General features: G+C 45.9%; 1 protein-coding gene across 6 annotated transcripts in view; it reads right to left on the bottom strand.

The window, feature by feature from the left end:
- pou3f3b (POU class 3 homeobox 3b) overlaps positions 1-20,749 on the bottom strand; it is a 181,156-nt gene that overhangs the window by 112,035 nt on the left and 48,372 nt on the right. Inside the window, exon 6 of one of the 6 annotated variants that reach the window (XR_005205719.1) lies at positions 4,053-4,152. The exons of 4 other annotated variants lie outside the window; for them this stretch is intronic. The gene's annotated coding sequence lies outside the window, so the exon portion shown is untranslated. Of the gene's footprint in view, positions 1-4,052; positions 4,153-7,389; positions 7,530-20,749 lie in introns of those variants that run through there. One more of the 6 variants, XR_005205721.1, reaches the window with a different exon arrangement.

Consider the following 20,749-nt stretch of genomic DNA (forward strand, 5'->3'; position numbering starts at 1 on the left):
AATTTTGTCGAGGAAAAACTGGCATGATCATTTTCAAAGGGGACCCTTGACCTCTGACCTCAAGATATGTGAATGAAAATGGGTTCTATGGGTACCCACGAACCTTGCATACTGTATGTTATGCTATAATATATCTAATAAATGTTACTATTTTCTAGTACTGAATGTAATTTGCTTCATTATGAGTTGTCTTTCAATCAAACATTAAGATACAAGTGGACAAAACTGTTCTTGCAATTTTATTTATAACATTTCTTGCCATTTTCATCCCATTATAATGTTGTGATATACTACTGTAGTATATTTAAGAAGACTGGATTTAACAATTTAGCAGCAAATTCACAGACTGACCATACGCGGTGCAGCCATATACTCGGTTTGGACCAAGTCTTGCATGATTCTTGCCAAAGTGAGGATGCTATTGATTTGTCGGAGCATCTGTTGGACTGAGATGCAGCCGTGCACGCTGAAAAAAGCAACACATTCTTGACTCTAGAGTGATTGGATGCTGTCCAGAATCATTATTAATTATTATAATGTTTATAGTGGCTAAGAACCACACACTCATTTTGCATCTTCAGCATTTATCGCATCGTATATCCTCTCACTGCTGGGAAAAGAGACTTGTCAAATGTTTATTTTAGCAGCAATTAGGTGTTTGTTTAGTTATGTTAGAGGAGGATCTCTACTTCCAGAGAGACCTTCCACCATAGAGGCCAACCTGTGCCACAGATCAGATAGTTTTCAGGCCTCTGGAGGGATTCAGACTAGATTTGAGGCGCTGTAATGTGATATATGGTTTGTGGTCGTGTGTACGTGTGTGTTTGGACGGTGGTCAGGAGGTAAATCTGTGTGTGTGCATATGTCCATTAGTGTATTTACGCGTGTTTGAACTGAAGCGAAGTGTGTGTTTGTGAGGCCAAACACTGCTCCCATAGAGGCGCAATGCTGATCCCCGGCCAGACCGCCGCTTCCTGAGGCCTGCGTGGATGAAAAATATCCCCGACGCGTGAGCACACACACACAAATCTGTGGAAAGCCCACTTGTCTGCCTGGAAAACCCTGCAGTCCTGGGGGACTGGATTCCCTCAGAAAACACCACTCCTCTCACAGTGTGGGCAGTGTGTTACGTCTCTACTGATGAAGAGGAAGAAGCCTTTGGGCGGACGATTCTCACACTTTTATTCCGGAGGCGAACCCCCCTCTGTTCTCCCGACGTCCCACTTGAACCTCCGAATGAAGCAGCGAGACGTAGAAGAAGACTCCCCCTCAAGCCTGTCTTTGCTGTTTGCCTTTCATCTCCTAGCCCGCAACTTCCTGCGGTTCACAGCTCAAAATAGAGGCGAACGTGTCAGGCCGCGACGCCCATTAAGGCCAAGAGTCGGGGGCCTGTCAAGCTTCAGTTGTCCTCGCCGCTCGGCGTGACGACTGAACACATCTTTATAGCTATTACTGGAGGAGGGTGAGGTCGGAGGGGTGTTCTGTCGCGTGTCAGTCAGCAAAAGTGTGAGTATGTGAGGATCAATCAAACATGTCTGATTAAGAGGACGAAGGCGGGTTCCCATTTCCCTCCAAACCAAAAGGCAATCCCGCCACATGTAGATTGGTTGCCATTCAACGGCTGACTTGTGTACATAGACAAACACATTAAGCAGCGGGGCCGATTGCCGTAATGACAGTAATAGAGCGAGCCCGATGACAGACAACAGAATAGCACTTTGGCCGAGCTTGACAGAAAAGGAAATAAGGAAAAAGATTTTTTTTCCCCCTCAGCTAAAGGTGCTCATTTGTGGAGGTGAAACGGTTGCGACACAGCAAACGGGGGCAATTTCCCTCCCATCAAGTGTATGTTTAATTCTCCTTCTCCCTCCCTTTTTTACTCGTCTCTCTGGGCAGCTTGTTTGTGAAGGCTACAATTGCTGTTAACATCTCACTTGATTGTATGATTTATGCCGGAGGCCTTCACTCCGCCATCGCTGGCAATCCTTCAACATATATTTGATTCTTTGTCTTGTTGAAACTTCTTCCTCTGTACAGTAAAAAAGGAAGCTCAGACTGGATATTCAACAGGTGCTGCGCATATTTAGTTGTCTTCCAATTTTCCTCTCCACGACAGTTTTTGGAGCTCCCTGACAAAAGAGCCAGATCAGAGGAAAATCGGCGTTGGCTCACTGTTCACACATCGGGCGCCCGAGCATCATATGTGAACTGTTCAAAGATGCAGACACAGTCCAGATATCCAGCATGCTAAATATCTGGACCTGTCGGGGACTCCGGCCAAGAGCTACAGCCAATGAGAGCGCAAGACTACTTACTTCCTCTAAGTGCAGCATTTGCAACAGGGAGCAAAGTTGTTGTTGCACCTAGAGGAATAAATAGTAAAAAACAGTGTGGAAACAGGCTGGTTTGTGACCAACAACAACATCAGTATTGGGTCTTGCGTATGGTATGACGTCATTAACCGTGTATAACGTATATACTCGCGTGTGTTTTCGTGACTAAACATGGTTTGGAGACCTCATCGGTGAAAGATCTTGTAGTGTTTGACCTCCTGTCTCCGGTCAGCCATGTGGTGTGAAAACTACAACAACTAAAGTACCCTAAAGAGAGGAGGGAATGCATTTCCAACCATACTTTAGTAGTAAAACGGTAGGCTACGCTAAGATTGAAAGGAATTTGACTTGAAAAAGTTCACTAGCCTATTACACCATCCAAAACTGGATGCCCCCACCTCAAAACTCATTCTGGCACCGCTGCACACAAGCCTGATTTACACTCCTATAGATAGTGGTGGATCAGACAAAAGTATTGATTTGCAAAAAGTGTGTCTACATTAATTTATGGCTGTTGTTTAGCAGGGACAACTAGCCAAAATGAATGCAGTCAATGTCACTTTTTAACCTCTAATCAACACCGATTATTCTATTATCCTCCAACAGAAACCAAACACATGCATATATATCTGCATTCATGCAAACCTACATCCTCACCAGCAGCAGGAGTCCAAATCAATCTGATGCTCCCCTTTGATTTTTACCGAGGGAGGCTTGCTTGGATTTGACTCTGCAAAGTCAGAGTGGAGCGGCTAGTTGGAGGGTGTAGTGGGAGACAAGGTGGTTTTATAAGGTAGGGAAAGGGTGCATGTGTGAGAGGCAGTAATCTCTCCCTCTGTGTATCTATCTTTCACTCTTTCAATCTCTCTTCACATTCAACACACAGCACAGCGCTGCAGGGGGAATCCAAAAAAAAGAAGAAAAAGTCAAAGCAACGCTGTCGTCGTAGTTATGCAAAATCAGCAGAGTGTAGTATTTGTAAACCCGGGCTGGCTGTTCAAACAAAGCATGATTATACACCTCGCCTCCACGCTCTACCCTGTCCTCCTTTTCCCATTTTTCCAGGTGAGAAGATTATGTGGCTGCGTTGTGTCATTTCACTCAAATTGCACACACCTGACAGTGCGTGCATGTGTGTGTGTGTGTGTGTGTTGCAGTACTGTATGTTTGCATAACTGCCTGTGTTGTGTGAGAGCGTGTGGGCATCCGTGGGTGTGTCTGCCACTAACGGGAGCATCGGCGGTGAAAGGTTGGCCTTCGGTGGCGGTGGACCTCTAATTTGTTCCGCCACGGCAGAAGTCGGCTAATGCAGCACACCTGCTATCCCTGTACCATCATTAGCTGGTGCACAACGGCAAAAAGGTCAAACATAAACAGAGAGATCACAGAGAGGAACACACAGAGAATGAGGAAGAAGAAAAGAGAGCGCTGCTGTGTGTGTGTGTGTGCATGGGAGAGATAGCGGGAGAGAGATGAGCGCTAATGTGGGGATGATGAGTGGGCGTGGGCTGCCCAGGCACGGAGCGATGCATGATGGGAACACTTCACACACCCGGGGCGGCTGCCTCTGATCTTGGCAAACAAGCCCCAAACACGTAGGCATGATCGCCACACACCTGTACACAAATACACACCGACAAACTGCTCACAAACAAATCTGAGTGGCGTGTATCGCTGCAGCGACTCCTACAGTCAGCCATGCAGAGGTGATACCATTTATTTCCATTCATTCTGACACAAAGTGAAGAAGCAGCGATGACGTCGGCGTACATGAAAATAAACATCCTATCCATCATCATCCATCTTCAAAACGTCCTATCTGGAATGTATTCAAGAGAAGTGAATGGGGAAAGGTTTAGGTACGGCTTGAACTACATTTCCCAGAATTCCCAGAAAGAGGGAAGCTTTGCCACAATGTGACATCAAACTTTCCCCCCTGACTTAAAAACCAGCCGTCACATTAATATGTGAGTTAAGGATGGACAAATACTCCCCTGACTACACTAGGCTTGACACGCACACACACACATACTGTATGTAATACACACACACAAAGAGCAGAGAATGAGTATAGACGCCGTCTCCCCATACCTGGCTGAGAGGTAATTAATCGCTGTGGTATTTAGGAGTGTTCGACTAGACAAATATGACAGAGACAGGGACAATTAGTTTGGCTGTTTAAGCTACATTAACTCTCTCCGCTATTACACCCCAAGTCCTCCCACAGGAAGCAGCGCTGCGATCGGCACTCCTCCAACTGTGGAGGAACTGAAGGAGGAATCGGGGGAGGGCTGTTTGTTGTGTGGCGTAATTGGGAATAAATTTCAATTATGTGCTGTGTCACTTTCTGAGGTGTGTTTCTGGCTTTTTTTGCGGGTACTTCAGAGGTTTGAAGTTGTGAATCAGCCTCGTGTAGCCGAGTGTGTGTCTGGACAAACCAACATTGTAGTTGTTTGGATTGCATCTCCGTAATGGGATCATTTTCCTGAACTTTTAGTCTGACCAGCATGTATTTTGGGTGTTAATCTGATGGGTTTTGAAGTACAGTAGCTTCATCAGTCCAGGAACTCATCCATTGATTATGGTCAAAATGTCAAAGTAAAAGCATCTAACATATGATTTGAGAGGAGAACATTTCCCATAATATGCCTGGATTTGTACATTTAGGGGGTTTATTTTGGTCTTGAAAATCCTTGAAGGGAGATTAAATTGAGGGGGGAAAAAATCCATAAACTATTATCAAAATTTAAGAACATTTTCGAGGTGTTGATTCAACTGTACGGCCATTTTGGAGGATGTAGTTTGAAGCAAACAGACAGGCGTTTCTATTATTTTGTCCACCCCGTTTATATCAGTGAAAGTAGGCTAAATTTACAGCAAAGCTCAACTAAACTTGAGTCCTTAAACGCCACCAAACAGGACCTTGAACGTGATTGAAAAGCCCTTCTATGTGTGTAACAGATTGAGCGTCGCAGAGAGACACAATTACAATTTCCACAGTTCACCGACAGACGGATGAAGTCAGTCCCAGCATGGAAGTGGTTTGTGTTTAGCGGGGAGGAGACCGGTCCGAAGGCTGACCTCTGCTCTCCTGGTGGAGATGAACGAGAGCAGAATAATGATGCGGCGTCGTCCGGCGGGTCAGGGTGAGGGCAACGCAACGCACGTCTGACTCACTGACGTCTGTATAGATTCACTTACAGAGAAGCAGTGAGACATCAAACAACAGTCTTATTAAATATTCATCAGCAGGTGTCATCTGAGCTATAGAGACACATTGGTGTGCCTTTTTGTCTGGGGCTTTTTGTCATGGTTTGTTCCAGATCTTAATGGTGCAACTCGCAGTATTTTACAACTTTTTAAGGTCCCTTCCTGTTTCAACATGACAATGCAAGGTCCATTAGCAAGTTATTATTGCTACTAGTCTTAAAAACCATTCATATAAACCCTCTGCCACCATCTCATCCTCCCTACTAGCACACATGAAGAGACAACACAGCTTTTTCTGCTGTTGGACTTTATAAAAGACAAAAGGATAATCTGTCTTTATGTTCCCTGCATGTAAATGAACTCTCTGTGAGTAGATGTATGGCTGCAAGGGTTTGCACCCCTGTATGAGGGGGAAATGGTTGAGTCCGTTCGCCTGCGTTGACCTCGTTCTGAACTGCTAGTTGGCCACTTATCATCCAAACGGGTGGTGGGGGGGAGGCGGAAAAAAAGGGACCCTTGCCAAGCCCTCCAAAAAAGTTAGCAACTCGTGTGGCACTCTAAACAACAAAACAATGATTGCTCTCTTGTCCGTATTGCTGGTTGCTACGAGGCAGCGGTGCCAAGACTCTTGTGGAAAATTCAAAACAAGTGGGTGTTTGACAAGTAGCGGCGAACGCATTAACGCCAAGGTGGGAGAGACGGCAGCTCAGAGGCAGAGAGTCGGTCAGAACGGGCTGTTTTTCTATCAATCTGGAATGATCTTGTGGAGAAAAAAGCTCACGTGAAGCACGGTGAAATGTGTTCATCTGACAACTTTAAAACCTGTTATCTGCAAATAACACTAACTACCTGATAATTAGGCTGTCAGCAACACCACTATTGTGTTCCCTCACCCACAATAACAGAGACATTAAAACGCTTTGGTGAGTTTAGGTGACGTGATGGAGCGGCTGTCAACGCGCCATTTGTTTATTCTTCTATTTGGCTGTGATTGGCCGTCGTCGCGGTGTGGTGATCCAGACCAGTAGAAACCAGAGCTGAAATGTGCGGTGGTGGGTCGGATTTCACGTACTAAAGCCTGGAGGGGCGAGCAAGTTCTGCCCTCCATCCTCATCCAGGGAACAAGGGCCTTCAGGACAAGCTCAGAGAACAAGGTGGAGGATAAAAGAGGAGGAAGGAAACCCAGGAGTGGTGGTGAGAGTGTGAGACACCTCCTCTTGCCTCCAGCTCTTTCATACCAACTGGACCTCCAGTCCCTCCCTCAGCACTCCTTCTCCAGGCCTCACACCCTGCAGCCTGCCTCTGAGGATACTCTCTCCATCCCTAATCGACTTCAAGTGATGCTAACACAAATTCAAGAACGTGTTTCCTGTTTCGGCGCTTTCATGAGCAAACATTTAGTCCGTATTAATCGAACTCCGGTGCGGTTCGTTGAGCAGTTGTGAACGCAGTAATCAAGCTCTGGTGCGGACCAAAACAACCGAGACCACCTCATTTTAGCCACGTAACAAAACTACGGCAACGTCCGCAGTTAGGTTTAGGCAACAAAACCACTTAGTCATGGTTGGGTTTTTCTAAAAATTATTTATTTAGTCCGCTTTAATTTGTGAAACCGAACCAGACGAAATAGACAACGATGCAAAAGAATCAATTTCACTCTGGTTCGTACTAGCCAAACGGACTTGTGAAAGTGCCCTAACATGCACTTCCGCACCTCCAGCTTCAACACCACCCTAACTCTTCCAGCTCCTTCCTCCATTCTCAACCCCCCTCCCTCATCCGCTCCCTAACCCCACCTTCAAATCCCTTCATCCAGCCTCCCCCAGCCCCACCCCAAGCCTCATCCCCCCGGCTCAGCCTCTCTCTGGGCTACAGGCTACTCAGCAGGGGGGCGGGGCAGGTATCTGCAGTGCGCCTGGCGCTCGGGGCGCCTCTCCGGGGTGAAAAGCCGGCAGGGTTCTGATGAGCTCAGGGTGTCATCTCCAGCTTCCACCAACCCGGGCGAAATGAAAGGAATGAGAGAGAGAGAGAGAGAGAGAGAGAGGGGATGGCTGAGTGAATAGGCGTGCGTTGTAAATCTTCACAGCAGCAACATGCAACCGTGGAGAAGGGAGGGTGACGAGTGGGTGATGGAGAACGGCGGGCAAGAGGAAGGAGGGAGAGATGGCGCAGAATGGGGAGCGGATTTGCCTCACTCACTTAATGCACTGCTTATGACAGCTAAAGGGGAAAGTGCGCTGGAAATTGGTGAGGAGGAATTACCAGCGTTATACCGCTTGCCATCTTACAAATGAATACCGTTTAGCCTCGGCATATAAATGAGTGGATTTTGCTTGGAGAGGGAAAGAGAGTGTGAGAGACAGAGGAAGGCAAAGTGGCGGCGCAAGCAATCAGTGGCCGGCGTGTTTTTGCGGAGGTGTGTGTGTGTGTGTGTGTGTGTGTGTGCGCATTGGATTGTATGTTTGTGTGCGTATAACTGCGGGCGTGTGTGTGCCGAGCCAGCCGCCTGAAATTATGCAAGCAAGTAACAATGAGCAAATTGAACCCACACACACACACACACACACACACAAGCCCAGCACAAGGTCAGGCTCAAAGACAAGGGAGTAGGGGCGTTTTAGCAGTGGGTGGGAGCGAAAAACAGATCATGATAAATTGGCTCACATTTTACAAAACGCTGCCCTTAATGCACCTCGGCTAGCCATGCCCCCTAGCCCGGCACTGGGGCTGCTTTAATAGCAGCAGCTAGCCATTTGTGATATATGAAAACCAGGCTGTGGCACTAATTGCGCAATTACAAAGCGGAAGCGGCACCGCGTTGTGCCGGCGTGGGGAGGAGAGAGACTGGGATTGTGCACAATAATATCTCTCTCTTTATGTCTTTTTATCGGTTTCCTCTACCTTGTTAATCCTCCCTCCATCCCAGATAGCTGCCTCTTCCTCTCAGTCACCAGTTTGCAAAGGGCTCCGGCTAACCGAGCTGCGCCCCTGGCATCCCTGTAGTTTATTGAGAGGTGGAGTGAGTGTGCCAGTTTCACTAAACCACAGGGAGCTGAGGAACTGGGAGAGCATGTAGTGAAAGTGAGAAGGTGTAGCGAGGTAGAGGAGGGGAGGAGGAGGAGGAGGAGGGAGAGAAGGCAAAATTTGTCTTGCGCGTCGATGAAAGGACAATTTATTAGGAGCTGCTCAGGGAGACAGAATATTTTGCCCCAGTGCTTTACGGACTGTCTGGATGAGGAATGGGAGCATATTAGCGCAGTGCCGGGCCCGGGCCCGGGACGGGCTGGGGCCGAGGCTGGAGCAGCAACAACCTGGCACAGCCGCATCACAGACTGCTGCAAACACCCCTGGGGGGTCGTGGATCAGGGGCACGCAGGGGGATAGAAGGGGGGGAGGGGGTCTGCAGATAGATCCACAAAACCAGCAGCGTCACATGATTATAAATCTATTCAGGAGGGCTTTTCTAAGCTGTACTGTGAAAGTTTACACCAGAGCATTAAACAACTTTTAACTGTTATTTAACATTATTACCTACAAATGCCCGGCTGGTCTCATAAACTGTTCGTAGTTATACCTACGAAAAGTAATGCACTGGAATTTTTGTATATCCCACAAAATTAATTTGTGTGTAATTAACATAATCGTGAACCAGGAGGATGTCAGGTCACCCAGGAGACCTGCGTTCGTGTCCCGTTTGAAACCACAATTCAACGATTTATTTGTCACATAACTTCCGTATTTAATTAACGCCACTTCCGTAGTTATTTTAACCTAAACTACGATCTTTCCCTAAACCTAACTAAGTTGCTTTGTTGCCTAAACCTAACCAAGTTGTTTCCTGTGAAGACAGTAGTTTAATTTGAAAAGACTGTATGCATGTAACGAGCGGAAACTGACACGTGTTGCTGGACATTTGTAGGAAAACAAACGAAAAAGGAGGAATGACTTTCGTAATATATCATACTCACAATCACGCCACATAGTGTTTGAACTGACTCGTGATACGTGTCTACAGGATCCGTAATTTCCACGCTTCCCATTAATTGTAAGCAGTTGTGCAATGCGTCTAGCGCAACTCGCCGCCTCTGGAAACTCTTGAAAAACTCTTAAACAAACCGTTGACAGAATCAGGCTTCATCCTACTTCCATCACTCCATCACTGGTTTCTGGCTATATGTGAGAAGACACCAGCTGAGAGCCGTCCGGCAACACAAACTCCGCTGCACGAGGCGGTGGAATTATCTCGCAGCCGTGCAGTATGTTTGCTCACTCCCGCGGCGGCGGCGAGATTAAGGAATCCCACATTGGCCGGCCTGACAGACAAGCACAGCAGCGGAGCAGCGCGGCAAAACAACACCTGTGCACATCACGGCGGCTCGCCATCCCAGGGTGGAGCTAACATTAGCATGGTGCTGTAAACATGAGGCGAGCAGGTGTCTCACCATCCATTAGCAGCCGCCAAGCTTTGATTGGGTTTAACTAAGACAATATATATCTCTGTTAAGACTTTACTAAGGCCTCGTATTAACCTGTGTGTTAACCTATAGAGAAGAGTTATGAGTGTGTGGTGATAATGCATATGTTGAAAGCGACAATGAATGAATATATAGGATGGAGCATACAAATAATAGAGGAACATGAAGTGATAGAGGAGGACAAATGAAGCACCGGGTTGAAACTATAATTGTTTTTCCTTTAAAAGGCATTTGGTTAATTTTCCTCTTTCATGGAAAAAAAACCCAGATGGTCACAGTAAAGCAGCGTTCCTCCTCCTCCTCCCTGCTGCCGCAGAGGCCGGTCCCTCGGCGTACCGCGCCGCCGCCTCGACACATCTCCGGTGTAACCAGCGGAGCACGCTTCCTATTTATCTCCCGTCTCGCTGAGCCGCAGCTAGCTAGCGCTGGCTGCCGTGACCTCCGCTGGGCGCACATTAATTTCACCTCGCCGCTTCTATGGCATCGATTAATAAAAAGTGACTAGGTTTTCAGCAAATGAACACACGCTGATAAATGAGGGCCCGCGCCTAATTGCTTGGTAAATTAAGAGCTCACAATAGTGACGACGATGTGTGTGCTGCTTTTAATATTTAAGAACTCATTAAGTGTGGGAAACGTCTCGCTCGGTTGAGGCGGGCGGCCTTGTGTGGTCACCTTTAGGGGCTATTAACGGCCGTGTGAAATGTCAGAGTGAGTTCCAGGTTGGAGGTGGAGCGGCTCATCTGATCAGCTTTGACTCCAGTTTGCTGATTTTCACCTTAGAAATATATCCTCTCAGTCGCCTGCACACACAGGAAACACACACAACACACACTTAAACACACACACGTGCATGTGCAGGATGCAAAATCTAAAGCAACGTTTGAAATCATGCACACAAAAATCTATAAACAGACACCTTGCACTGCTTACTCAATGCACGATTTGGATTCAGACACGTGTACACAAACCATCACTGAAATCCTCATGCAGTATGTGGCATTACACACAAATTCTCTGCACACATGCACAAACAAACACTCCACCCCGTGCACACATCTAACACCCCCCCGCCACAACCCAAATGTCATGCACCATTTGGAGTCTGGCGAGCAGCGACGAGCGAGCACTGGCAAATATTGAAAGTATTTATTTCCCTCCGCAGACGAACGGGACGTAATCCTCCAAATATATTTAGTGGTGTTATGGATTTGTTGTCGCTTAATTTGCATGACAACACGCTACCTTTTCACGGAGCGCACGGCGGCAATTGCGGCGCCCGATATCATCTTTATTATTATTGAGCCATAATGTGGTGCTACACGGCGAGGGGGGGAAATTGAGCAAGTTAAGCCTGGAGTAGGAGCAGACACTTGGCTTATGGTGATGGATCGCTTTCAGTAATTTCTCTTTATTATGATTGGACAAGATCAATATTTTAACAGTTTGGTTACGGCCTTCAGTACAGTGCTTAATATGTATTATTCACGACCTTTATCAGCGTGGAGGGAGGCCGGGATATATGGAGGAGAGGGCTGACATTTCTCAGACTGAGGCAGGGAGAGGGTTGCTCTATCTGGGACATGAATGGGACTGTGTAATGGACACAAATGAAAATGTGTGCGTGCATGTGTGGGTGTGTGAGTGTGGGTGCATCCTTGACTGCAGGAGCACGTCCACGGGCCAAGAGACACACGGTCAAAAGGTTGGTTCACCCAAATTACAACAGAAAACATATTTTTCTCACTTCCAACACCTCAAGCAAAAAACTAGCCAGCAGATGTTTTTGCTTTTTATTCGTCCAATTTGAGATTTCTGCCTCTCTGGTTCCTGCCGGCGTTTCCAAGTTCATGTTTGGAAGATGTAAATAAGAATAAATCAAATAAATATTTCGCCAGTTTGGTAGCACATGGATGTACATTATTCTAACTTTATCTTATAGCATTTAAGCCTAGAACACAATATACATGTGTGATCTAGCGTTGTGCGTGAACGCGCTAAAAGAGCGCTCTAGGTACAGTTAACGACGCTCACGCACGGTGTGGCCGGCATGGCGGCGTGGCTGCTGCAATCAAAGGAGCGGAGATATCAGCCACTATCTATTCCACCCCCGCCCCAAAAGTCTCAAAGTCAACTAAACGAGTTAGTGAGGGTCAAGCTTGCGTTCTTTTTTCAGCCCTGTGGTCACGGGACAACGTTTGTGAGGATGCTTTTCCGCTTGCAGACACCGTGCTGTGTGCTCGTATCACGTGCACGCGCCTAGTTTTAATGTGGTTGGTTTTGAAACGAGTGTTAAGTTCTTTATTATCATATGCACAACGGTTACAACGCACGTTGGCAATGAAAATCTACTTATAATACAAAATAAAGTAATATAAATGTGTGGTACACAGTATTTCAAATGGACAAACTGAATGTAAACAGTTTGTAAAGCAGCAAGTATATCGAGGTAAAGTGACAGTATAATTGTATAATGGTGTCATGGTGATGAGCTCAGGAGTTCAACAGTCTTATGGCCTGTGGTACGAAGCTGGTCCTGAGCCTGGTGGTGCCGGACCGGATGCTGAAAATAAGTCTGAAAGACTAATTAAACGCCATAGCATCACACAAGTTTAAAAGAAAAAAATGGAGGAAATAAACGTTAACTAGTTAATTTTTTGTGACTATGAACTTTCAAAATTCAAAATTGTGAACTATGAATGTGAACTTTAATCTGTGTGAACTGAACTTTGAGCTAGCTTTTGGCACTGGATCTAGACAAGATGTATTCTTCTTATGTAAGGCTGCTTTTTTGTGCACCTATGAGTATGTGTGTGTGGATTTGGTGTCAGGTGGAGTCATCTAAGGTGAACTCATTTGTTGTATGGTATGAACTGGCCACAACAAGACAACAGTACGTCAGTTAACAGACTAAATTCATCTACAATCCACTGAGAATCAGACAAGGAGCGGCAACAAAACCGTTGGGATGAACTATGAAAACATGAAGGGCAGTACGCTGACTTTTATACGGTAAGATAACGTATCAATATTAAGTGCTGTGGATGTAACGTAAACGTACGTGAGGAGTGTGTGAACAAACAACTCCTGCCATTTCTGCAAACCTCACGAAACAGGAGAGCATCACCTGTAACCATGGTAACTGTATACTGGGAAAATACAATATACATCAGCTGTCTGAGGTATATATTTATGTTTAAGTCAATGAAGCAACTCTAATTGGAACACTGCTCTATATAGTCCACGACCTTGCAGTTAACAGCTTTCATAGCAACTATTTCTTTGGTAGAAAGTAGTTCCAATGCAAACTACTCACAGTGGATTATCAGACTTTCCTAGAAAGACACAATGCTTTGAGCTCCACAAACAAAAGGGCCACTCACCCCTCTTTGTATTTAGGTGCAGGCAGACATATTTTAAAACCCGATACTACTAAGGTAAGTTGAGAAAAAGGTGTTTTTTATAAATTTGTGTGCTTTCAAAGTCTGTATGCAAGCAAACACACCTCGAACAAATCCTTTAATCCTCACTGGGCACGTCATCTGGAAAGATCCAGCTACAGTATGAGACATACCTATAAAACAGATGAATATATGTCACTTGGATAATGTTATGCTATCACATATTCTAGGTCAATCTCACAAAAACAGGAGGGTTCAGGAGGGGCACTTCATATTGTAGAGCCCACATCTGATAAAAACACGCCCTGTACTTGCTGCGGTTTGTGAAGCAGCGAGAGAAGCGTCTGGGATTAAGAGCTGTGACATATTCATATCTGACCAGACTTAAAGCTGCTGCCACAGGGGAGGGTCTGTCGCTATCAAAGCTGCAGGAAATCAGCCGGAGAGGGAGAGAGATAGGGATAAAGAGATACAGAGGTACAGTCGAGAGAGTGAGAGAGAGAGCCGAGTCGGAGCGGCAGAGAGGATTTCTTACAAAGCTCCCCTAACCATCTCTCAAAAAGAAAATCCTTTGTACCCCTCATCCAAACCTGACGCCCTCCCTCACCTCGACTCCCCCTTCTCCACCCACAGTCGTATTTAAGTCCCCGTGTGGAACGAATGGGGAGCGAGCCCTGGAAAAGTTTGTCTCGGGGAAGGCCGGGTCGCTGTGTAGCTGATTATATCAGTTTCAGCGGCGGACTGGTAATAGGCTCCTCTTCGAGCAGCCGCTAACCCCGGCTCTCCCCTGGCAGCCGCCGAGAGTGGAATTAATCAGGCCTACTGGGAGCCTCCTCCATCCCCTCTCCGCAGGCGAGCCACTCCGCAGTCATTTACCAGCCAATCCCACTGTCAACCCACTGTCATTTAGGCCCTTTTCATTACGCCTCCCCTCCCCTGCGCACACAACCTCACGCTTTCCCTCTCTCGCGCTGGATCTGAAAAAAAAAAATGAGAAAAAATGGAAATGGGTGACAGATTAGCCTAATGCTGGGTACCTTTTGTAGACTGCCTAATATGATCACTACCCCTCTGCATCAAACACGCAAAGTGGGGCTGCAAATCTGCCCAAAATGGATGAAATGAACTAAGAAGAAATGAGCTTTTCCATATAGTCTTTCCACTCACTCTGCCTGTAATTAGGAGCTTGTTAATGCTGTCGCTGGTGGCCTGAGCACGCCGTTGTCCTAAATGTGACATTAGATGGCCAACTTTGTTCATTGCCTATAAAAACCCCGGGCCATAACCACCAATTACCGTGGCTAGGTGTCCCCGGGGTGCAGGGCCCTCGTATCAGGCTGGCCTCGCCTGCTAAGCCTGCTTAAGTGACCTATTTTGGGCTCGGAGGCCGTCTGTAAAACACCTCTAAGGTTAGATTATCCCGTGATGAAATACAAGGTTTCCCCGCCACAAATTACCCACGGATGGAGCGCCACCAGGCCATTCCTACGCCGTACTGATGGTCTCTCTCTTTATGCCTCCTTTTCCTTTCTCTCTCTCTCTCTCTCTCTCTCTCTCTCTCTCTCTCAACAAGGCAGAAAAAATATTCATGAGTAAACAAAAGGAGTGATTTGAAAAATGGCTGGAGGAAAAGGAGATTAATAAAAAGCATGAATAGTGCATTATGGAGGAGCTGAGGAGCCCCGCCATCTCATTGGGGTTAGAGGGAGATTGCATTTGGGTTTTATTAAGAGTACTGCTCTCGGGTCGTAGTCGAGAACCCTAAAGAGGAGGCGACGCTTGGACGTCTGAGTGACGGTAAACAAGAGACTGAGAAGAACCATTTTTAATGAGTAATTGTTGAATGTTATCAGAGTGTTTTGAGCGTCCATACGTCTGTAAATGATTCGACTTTTCCTGCCGTTAAAATCAAAACTCCTGCCCAGATACCACCTGATGTTTGTACTTCTGGCACTTCGTATAAAGTTAGACATTTAAAAGTGCTTTCGATGACAACAAAATGAGACGGTGTTGGGTTGAGCCAGACAAGAGGCAGACTCTGTGACCATAGTCGGCACAGAGCCGGACCCTCCTCTGAGACCAGACCAATTAAGATAAGAGGCAGTTAACAGGAAGTGCTTGTTTGACATCCTGTCACGTTAACGAGGACAACCGTAATTGGACTCGTGTATTTAACAGTAGGCGTAAAATGCTGTTAGTTGTCAGCGCTAACATTTTTTTTGTGTGTTCCCTGAAAAAGGAGGGATTTCTTTTCATTTCTGTAAACATGAGGGATATTTTTGTTCAGCAGCGGAGTGGAAATGTCAAGATTTTTAAGACCTATTCGCAGAGCAAATGAGGCACTAAGGACTGCACTAATCAAAGACTTCTCCATGATACCAATTCAAGGTCGCTCATGCAGTTTTCTCTTCCCTTCTGCCTGTGGTAGCTTTAAAGATACCATCTCCAAACATTAAAAGCTTCTTTTATTAAGGACTGTTTCTGCTGGGGAATTTGGGTTTAAAATAAAAAATCAAATACCAACAAAATCCCTGTATCAATAGTCTATAAATCATCTCGGTTAGGGCATTCCTCCGCAGCAGAACCTTTGCTGCAGCCGATTAGACTGTTGTCAGGTTATTAGATAGGCATTATCAGTCGCTATTCGCCCCATAGATGTGGGTCAATAGGGGCCTACTAAACCCACTAGTAGGGTTTATCATCTATTCATATGGTAGATCCCCAAAGAAGGAATAAAAGAACACGACAACGACCTCTAGCGAGTATAATAATTATGACAGGAGCAGATGTGGAAGGCAATATAAGGTGGAGGTCGAGGGCGATCGATGAGTTTTGTTGCCTAAACCTAAAGAAGTTGTAGTTTCATTGTCTAAACCTAAAGAAGTTATAGTTGTGTTAATTAAACCTAAAGAAGTTGTTTTGTTTGTGTTCAAAATGTAACGTTTCTTCAGTTTTATATGTTAGAAGGTGTTGCTATTAAGTTTCACTTTCACCTTTACAACGTAGTATGTATAATAGGCCCCTAATTACCCATATCTATGGTGCTTACAGCGATTGATAACACCTATTTAATGGCCTGATAACAGACGAACCGGGTGGCAGTACCAAGCTCGCACACCTAAGCTCTGGCCGGTTAAACCTGCAGCCGTTAGGTCCAGTGTAACACTATGCAGGTGCAGGGCTCACGGGGAGCTGCCCTGCATGTTGGAGTTCCTGTTTGTTTGGGCTTGGCCCCTCTTTCAAGCCCCAGGAGGAAGTGAGCTGGCTGGGGTTCTGCTCGGGATCAAACCTGGGCCTCGAGCTGGCTGCTGTTTATTGTAGCTGTGGTTGCCTGGAAGTGACTGGCAGAAAGCACGCACAGTTTGTCAAAAAATGAACAGAGGCCAGAGGCATAAAACAGACAACCTCTTCATACAAGGGAGATGACTGGGACCACACTTACTGCACCGAGAGAATTACACAAACACAGTATCAATGTCTGCGCTTTAGGGACGCCTATGAATTCCCATACATAGCACCAGAATCTATTAAAAATCCCATTCGGGGTTGACTCGGAATTAATTCTCCTGTATAAACTCATGTCAACGTTTGAATGTGCATGAATGAGATAATGACACACAGCTTGTGTAAACAGCCACGCTAAATATTTGAAAATGCAAGTCACTCATCAGCGGAGTTATAGTGCTGAATTGTGTTTCTCTGCTGGCTTTGCGATAACCAGGACATTCTTTAACCTGAGCACCTCCAATTAGAGGATTGGAGAAAGGGGGGATGGGAGGCGGTGGAGGTGGGGGGGGGGACGCTATTGCTTTGACCCGCCCGCTTTACTTGGAGGCGCACTCGAGAGGCAGAGATGTGGCGGCAGGATATCGCAGAGGAAAAACAGGCTCAGGCTCAGATGGCCAGGGGCTGCCTGTGCCTCTCTATCAATGCAAAACAGACTACTTCCTTGGGCAAAGAGGACATTTCACTTTTTATAAGCTTCCCTTCTTTTTTTTTCCTGGGCTTACATTAATTTTGAAAGCGGAGGGGAGGCAGAGCAAGAAACAGAGAAAGAAGGGCAGATGAAAAGCATCTTTAGGACTCCGGAAACATCTGGTTTCATATTCGAAGACCCCGAAAGGAAATTGCAAATAGACAAAACTCTTATGTTTTGATTTACTTTATTATTTGATGGCCGGGTGATGCCAGCCGTGCAGTCGAGGCCCCCGGTCGTAAATACAGGAGCCGAGTTATACGTGACGGGGCATTAGGGATGTCTCCTTACTGTCCCCGGACTGATTGATGCTGCTTCTAATAACGTCCACAACCGCTGTGCTCTGTTCTAAATTACACAAAACTGAAGGGCTGTTGTTAATTGGATGAATGGACGCAGGGGAGGGAAGAAGAGAGAGAGAGGGGAAATACAGACATGAGGAGGGAAAGGAATGAGAGCAGGGAGGATGAAGGGAAGGAGAAAAGAAAGATAAGGAAGAAAAGGAGATGCAGATGAACGTTTTTAAGTTACTCCAGATTTAAAATTCTTTTAGAATAATAAGACATTTAATGAGGTTAGGGGCGTTCAATTTGAGTGTTTCAGCTGATGAACAGGGTCTGAAATTAGCACCGGCACCCTCCAAATGTGGGTAAATTGTTGGCAGTGGCTGCTAAACATAGTTTAGGTCCATTTTTAAATCAGATTTCTCACTGAGTAATTTCCATTTGGAAGTCCTGGGATGAGTATTTAGAAAGCATGTGCTCCCTGTAGTATCTACAGACTTTACAGCTATACTGACATGTTGCGTTGATGGCTTCATCTCCGTAGAATATGGCAGCGCTGCAGCAACAAGTGCCCAGTTGATCTACTGTATCTGGAAACCCCTACAGCATGGCTGGAACATGTGGTGGTGTTTTGACCCTCACAGCGATCCATTGCGGAGGTACATTATGTTCTCTGCCAAAAAATCTCCTAATGCAGCTGTGTCGGGCTGCAGCTCCTAATACAGCGTCGAGGCGGAGGATAACCTATGAACCGGCCTCCAACCAAGAACACAAGTAGGTGGATTTCTGTCCGAAGAGCACTCAGGTCAAAATCCTTCCACGCCAAGCATGAGACGGGGCTTTCTTTTCTTAAAAATTGGTTTAGTTAACTTGGCAGACAAAAAAAAATGCAGCACAGATAATGAAAGTTGAGCTCAGTTGAAGAAGAGCAGACTCAAGGAACAAGAACCTGGCACGACTCCAGACCAACTTTTTACATTGGTTGCACTAGTGAGCCAAACTTTTCCATTTAGGTGCACCCAGATTTTTCACCGTGCGTTTTGGCGTTGCAACTATAGGGCTGTCCTTGACCAAAGAAATTCTTAACTCAACTAAGATCACTCGAACACTTGAGGAGATCTGTAAAACTGAGTTTCTCCACAAAGAATCACACAAAAGCACAACTTTAAATCGGGTGTTTACCAGAGATGTGCTCACAAGTTTCACTTCATTTTGAATTACCGATATGTTTTAAGGTTATGATGTCACTCCAGGAGAAGTACAGGGCGCGGTTTCACACATCTACACACAGAGACAGACCTGCTAAAATATCAGGTGCACCAGTGCGGCACATGTTTGGTCGCATTTGGTAAAGTATAATTGCAGTGACAGGGAGAGTTTAAGAAGCATTGCCATCTTCTACAAGACAATGAAATCCCAACTGGTAAACTACATGACCCCAAGACGTTAACGCTGGGTGACTGGTTTTATTCACAGTACGTACATCTTGTTGTGATGCAAAGCTGAAAACTTGTCTTTGTGTAGCCGACGTGTTCCTCCTGAGCCACACAAACCCACAGTATAAAGACTGAGACTGAGCCAACAGATGGGAGGAGGTGAGCCGTGGTCGTCCTCCAGGCCATTCTCGCCTGCCTTCCCACTTTCCGAGGAAAGATTTACAGCGGCAGCCTCGGAAAAAAGCAGCCCGCAACATCTGGATACGCGTGACGCCGAGGCATGGTTGGCGGTGACAGTGGCTAATTTAAAGGTAGTAAAAGTGTTAGCGGGGACCTGAGGAAGAGTGATGGACAGCTGTATTCCCCCGGCTGACCAAGGTGTGAAGACATTGTGGAGCAGGAAATAAGGGCCGAGCAGGCCGGGGGTCTCGCCGGGCCAGACTATTCCCCCTAGCTCTAGATTCATTAGCCCGGAGGACGAGGCGCAGAGAGGAAGAGAGGGAAGATGAAACAAGACAGGCAGTGGAAGGGAGAGGAGTGATTGAGAGAGAGAGAGAGAGAGGATCAATCAGGAGGCACAACAATAATGGGGGGGTGACACCCCAATCACAGAGAAAATCTCACTGTAATTCTGTTTGCTTGCCTCACAATGTGAGCGTAACTGCCACGATCATTTACGGCCGACGACGAATCCAGCCCCGGATTATTGTTTTCCTCTGACTGATATGAACTATTCCATTTGTTCCGCCGTCTACAGAATAGCGCGGCGTTTCCTGCACGTCTTCCTCTGTGGAATTCATTACCACATGAGCCCTTTACAGGAGTCAAAAGACAGCCACAAAATCTAGGATAACAAAAAGAAAAAGTCCCATTCTTGGCGTACCTGTCCAGAGCATGCATATGCATGAGCCCATATGGATGGTGGGAGGAGAGGTAGGCGACTCGATCCCTGCAGTCGAAAACTAAATATCGAGCTTGACCCATTTTATCTCAGAAATCCATCCACGCTCAGCGAATACACACCGAGAGAATAGTTTTTTAGCCACAAGTGTGTTTTTTTTCTCTGCAAACACACACTCGTTTGTTTCAGCCAAGAAGGGTAATGAGACAGACCGCTTCGGCAATAAGTTTAATGTCACAAAGAGAGGTCTTTTTTGTGGGTGTTTTTCTTCATTCAGGGAGTTAATTGCTGAAGAGAATTAATTAAAAAATGTCGACTTGACAATTGTACATTGATTACAGTAAATATTCTCCAGAGTTTTGCTCCGCTAATTGAGGAGCATTCTGCCTGGTGCATCTTATTACGTGGGCTACTGTACTAGCTGCTGCACATCCATGCCAGCATTGATTTTTGAGGGTTTTTTTTGCTTTGATGAAGTGTATTACACCAAAATATCTCAAAAATATTCAAGTTAGCAATTAGAGATATGAAAGTGATTCACTTGATGGTCAAAAGGATGTCCACATACATTTGTATAATGTTGGTGTAGGGCTGTTTTTTTATGGTTTAATTAAAAATAAATGAAATAGCATCCTTCTAACTTTATTTTTTACATCTTAAGGAAGGCATTTAAAGGGACAGTTCACCCAAAAAAATACTGTAGTGCTATTTATCAATGTAGATTACCGTGTCA

The sequence above is a fragment of the Sebastes umbrosus genome, chromosome 24 (genome assembly GCF_015220745.1).
Source record: "Sebastes umbrosus isolate fSebUmb1 chromosome 24, fSebUmb1.pri, whole genome shotgun sequence".
Lineage (NCBI taxonomy): Eukaryota > Metazoa > Chordata > Actinopteri > Perciformes > Sebastidae > Sebastes > Sebastes umbrosus.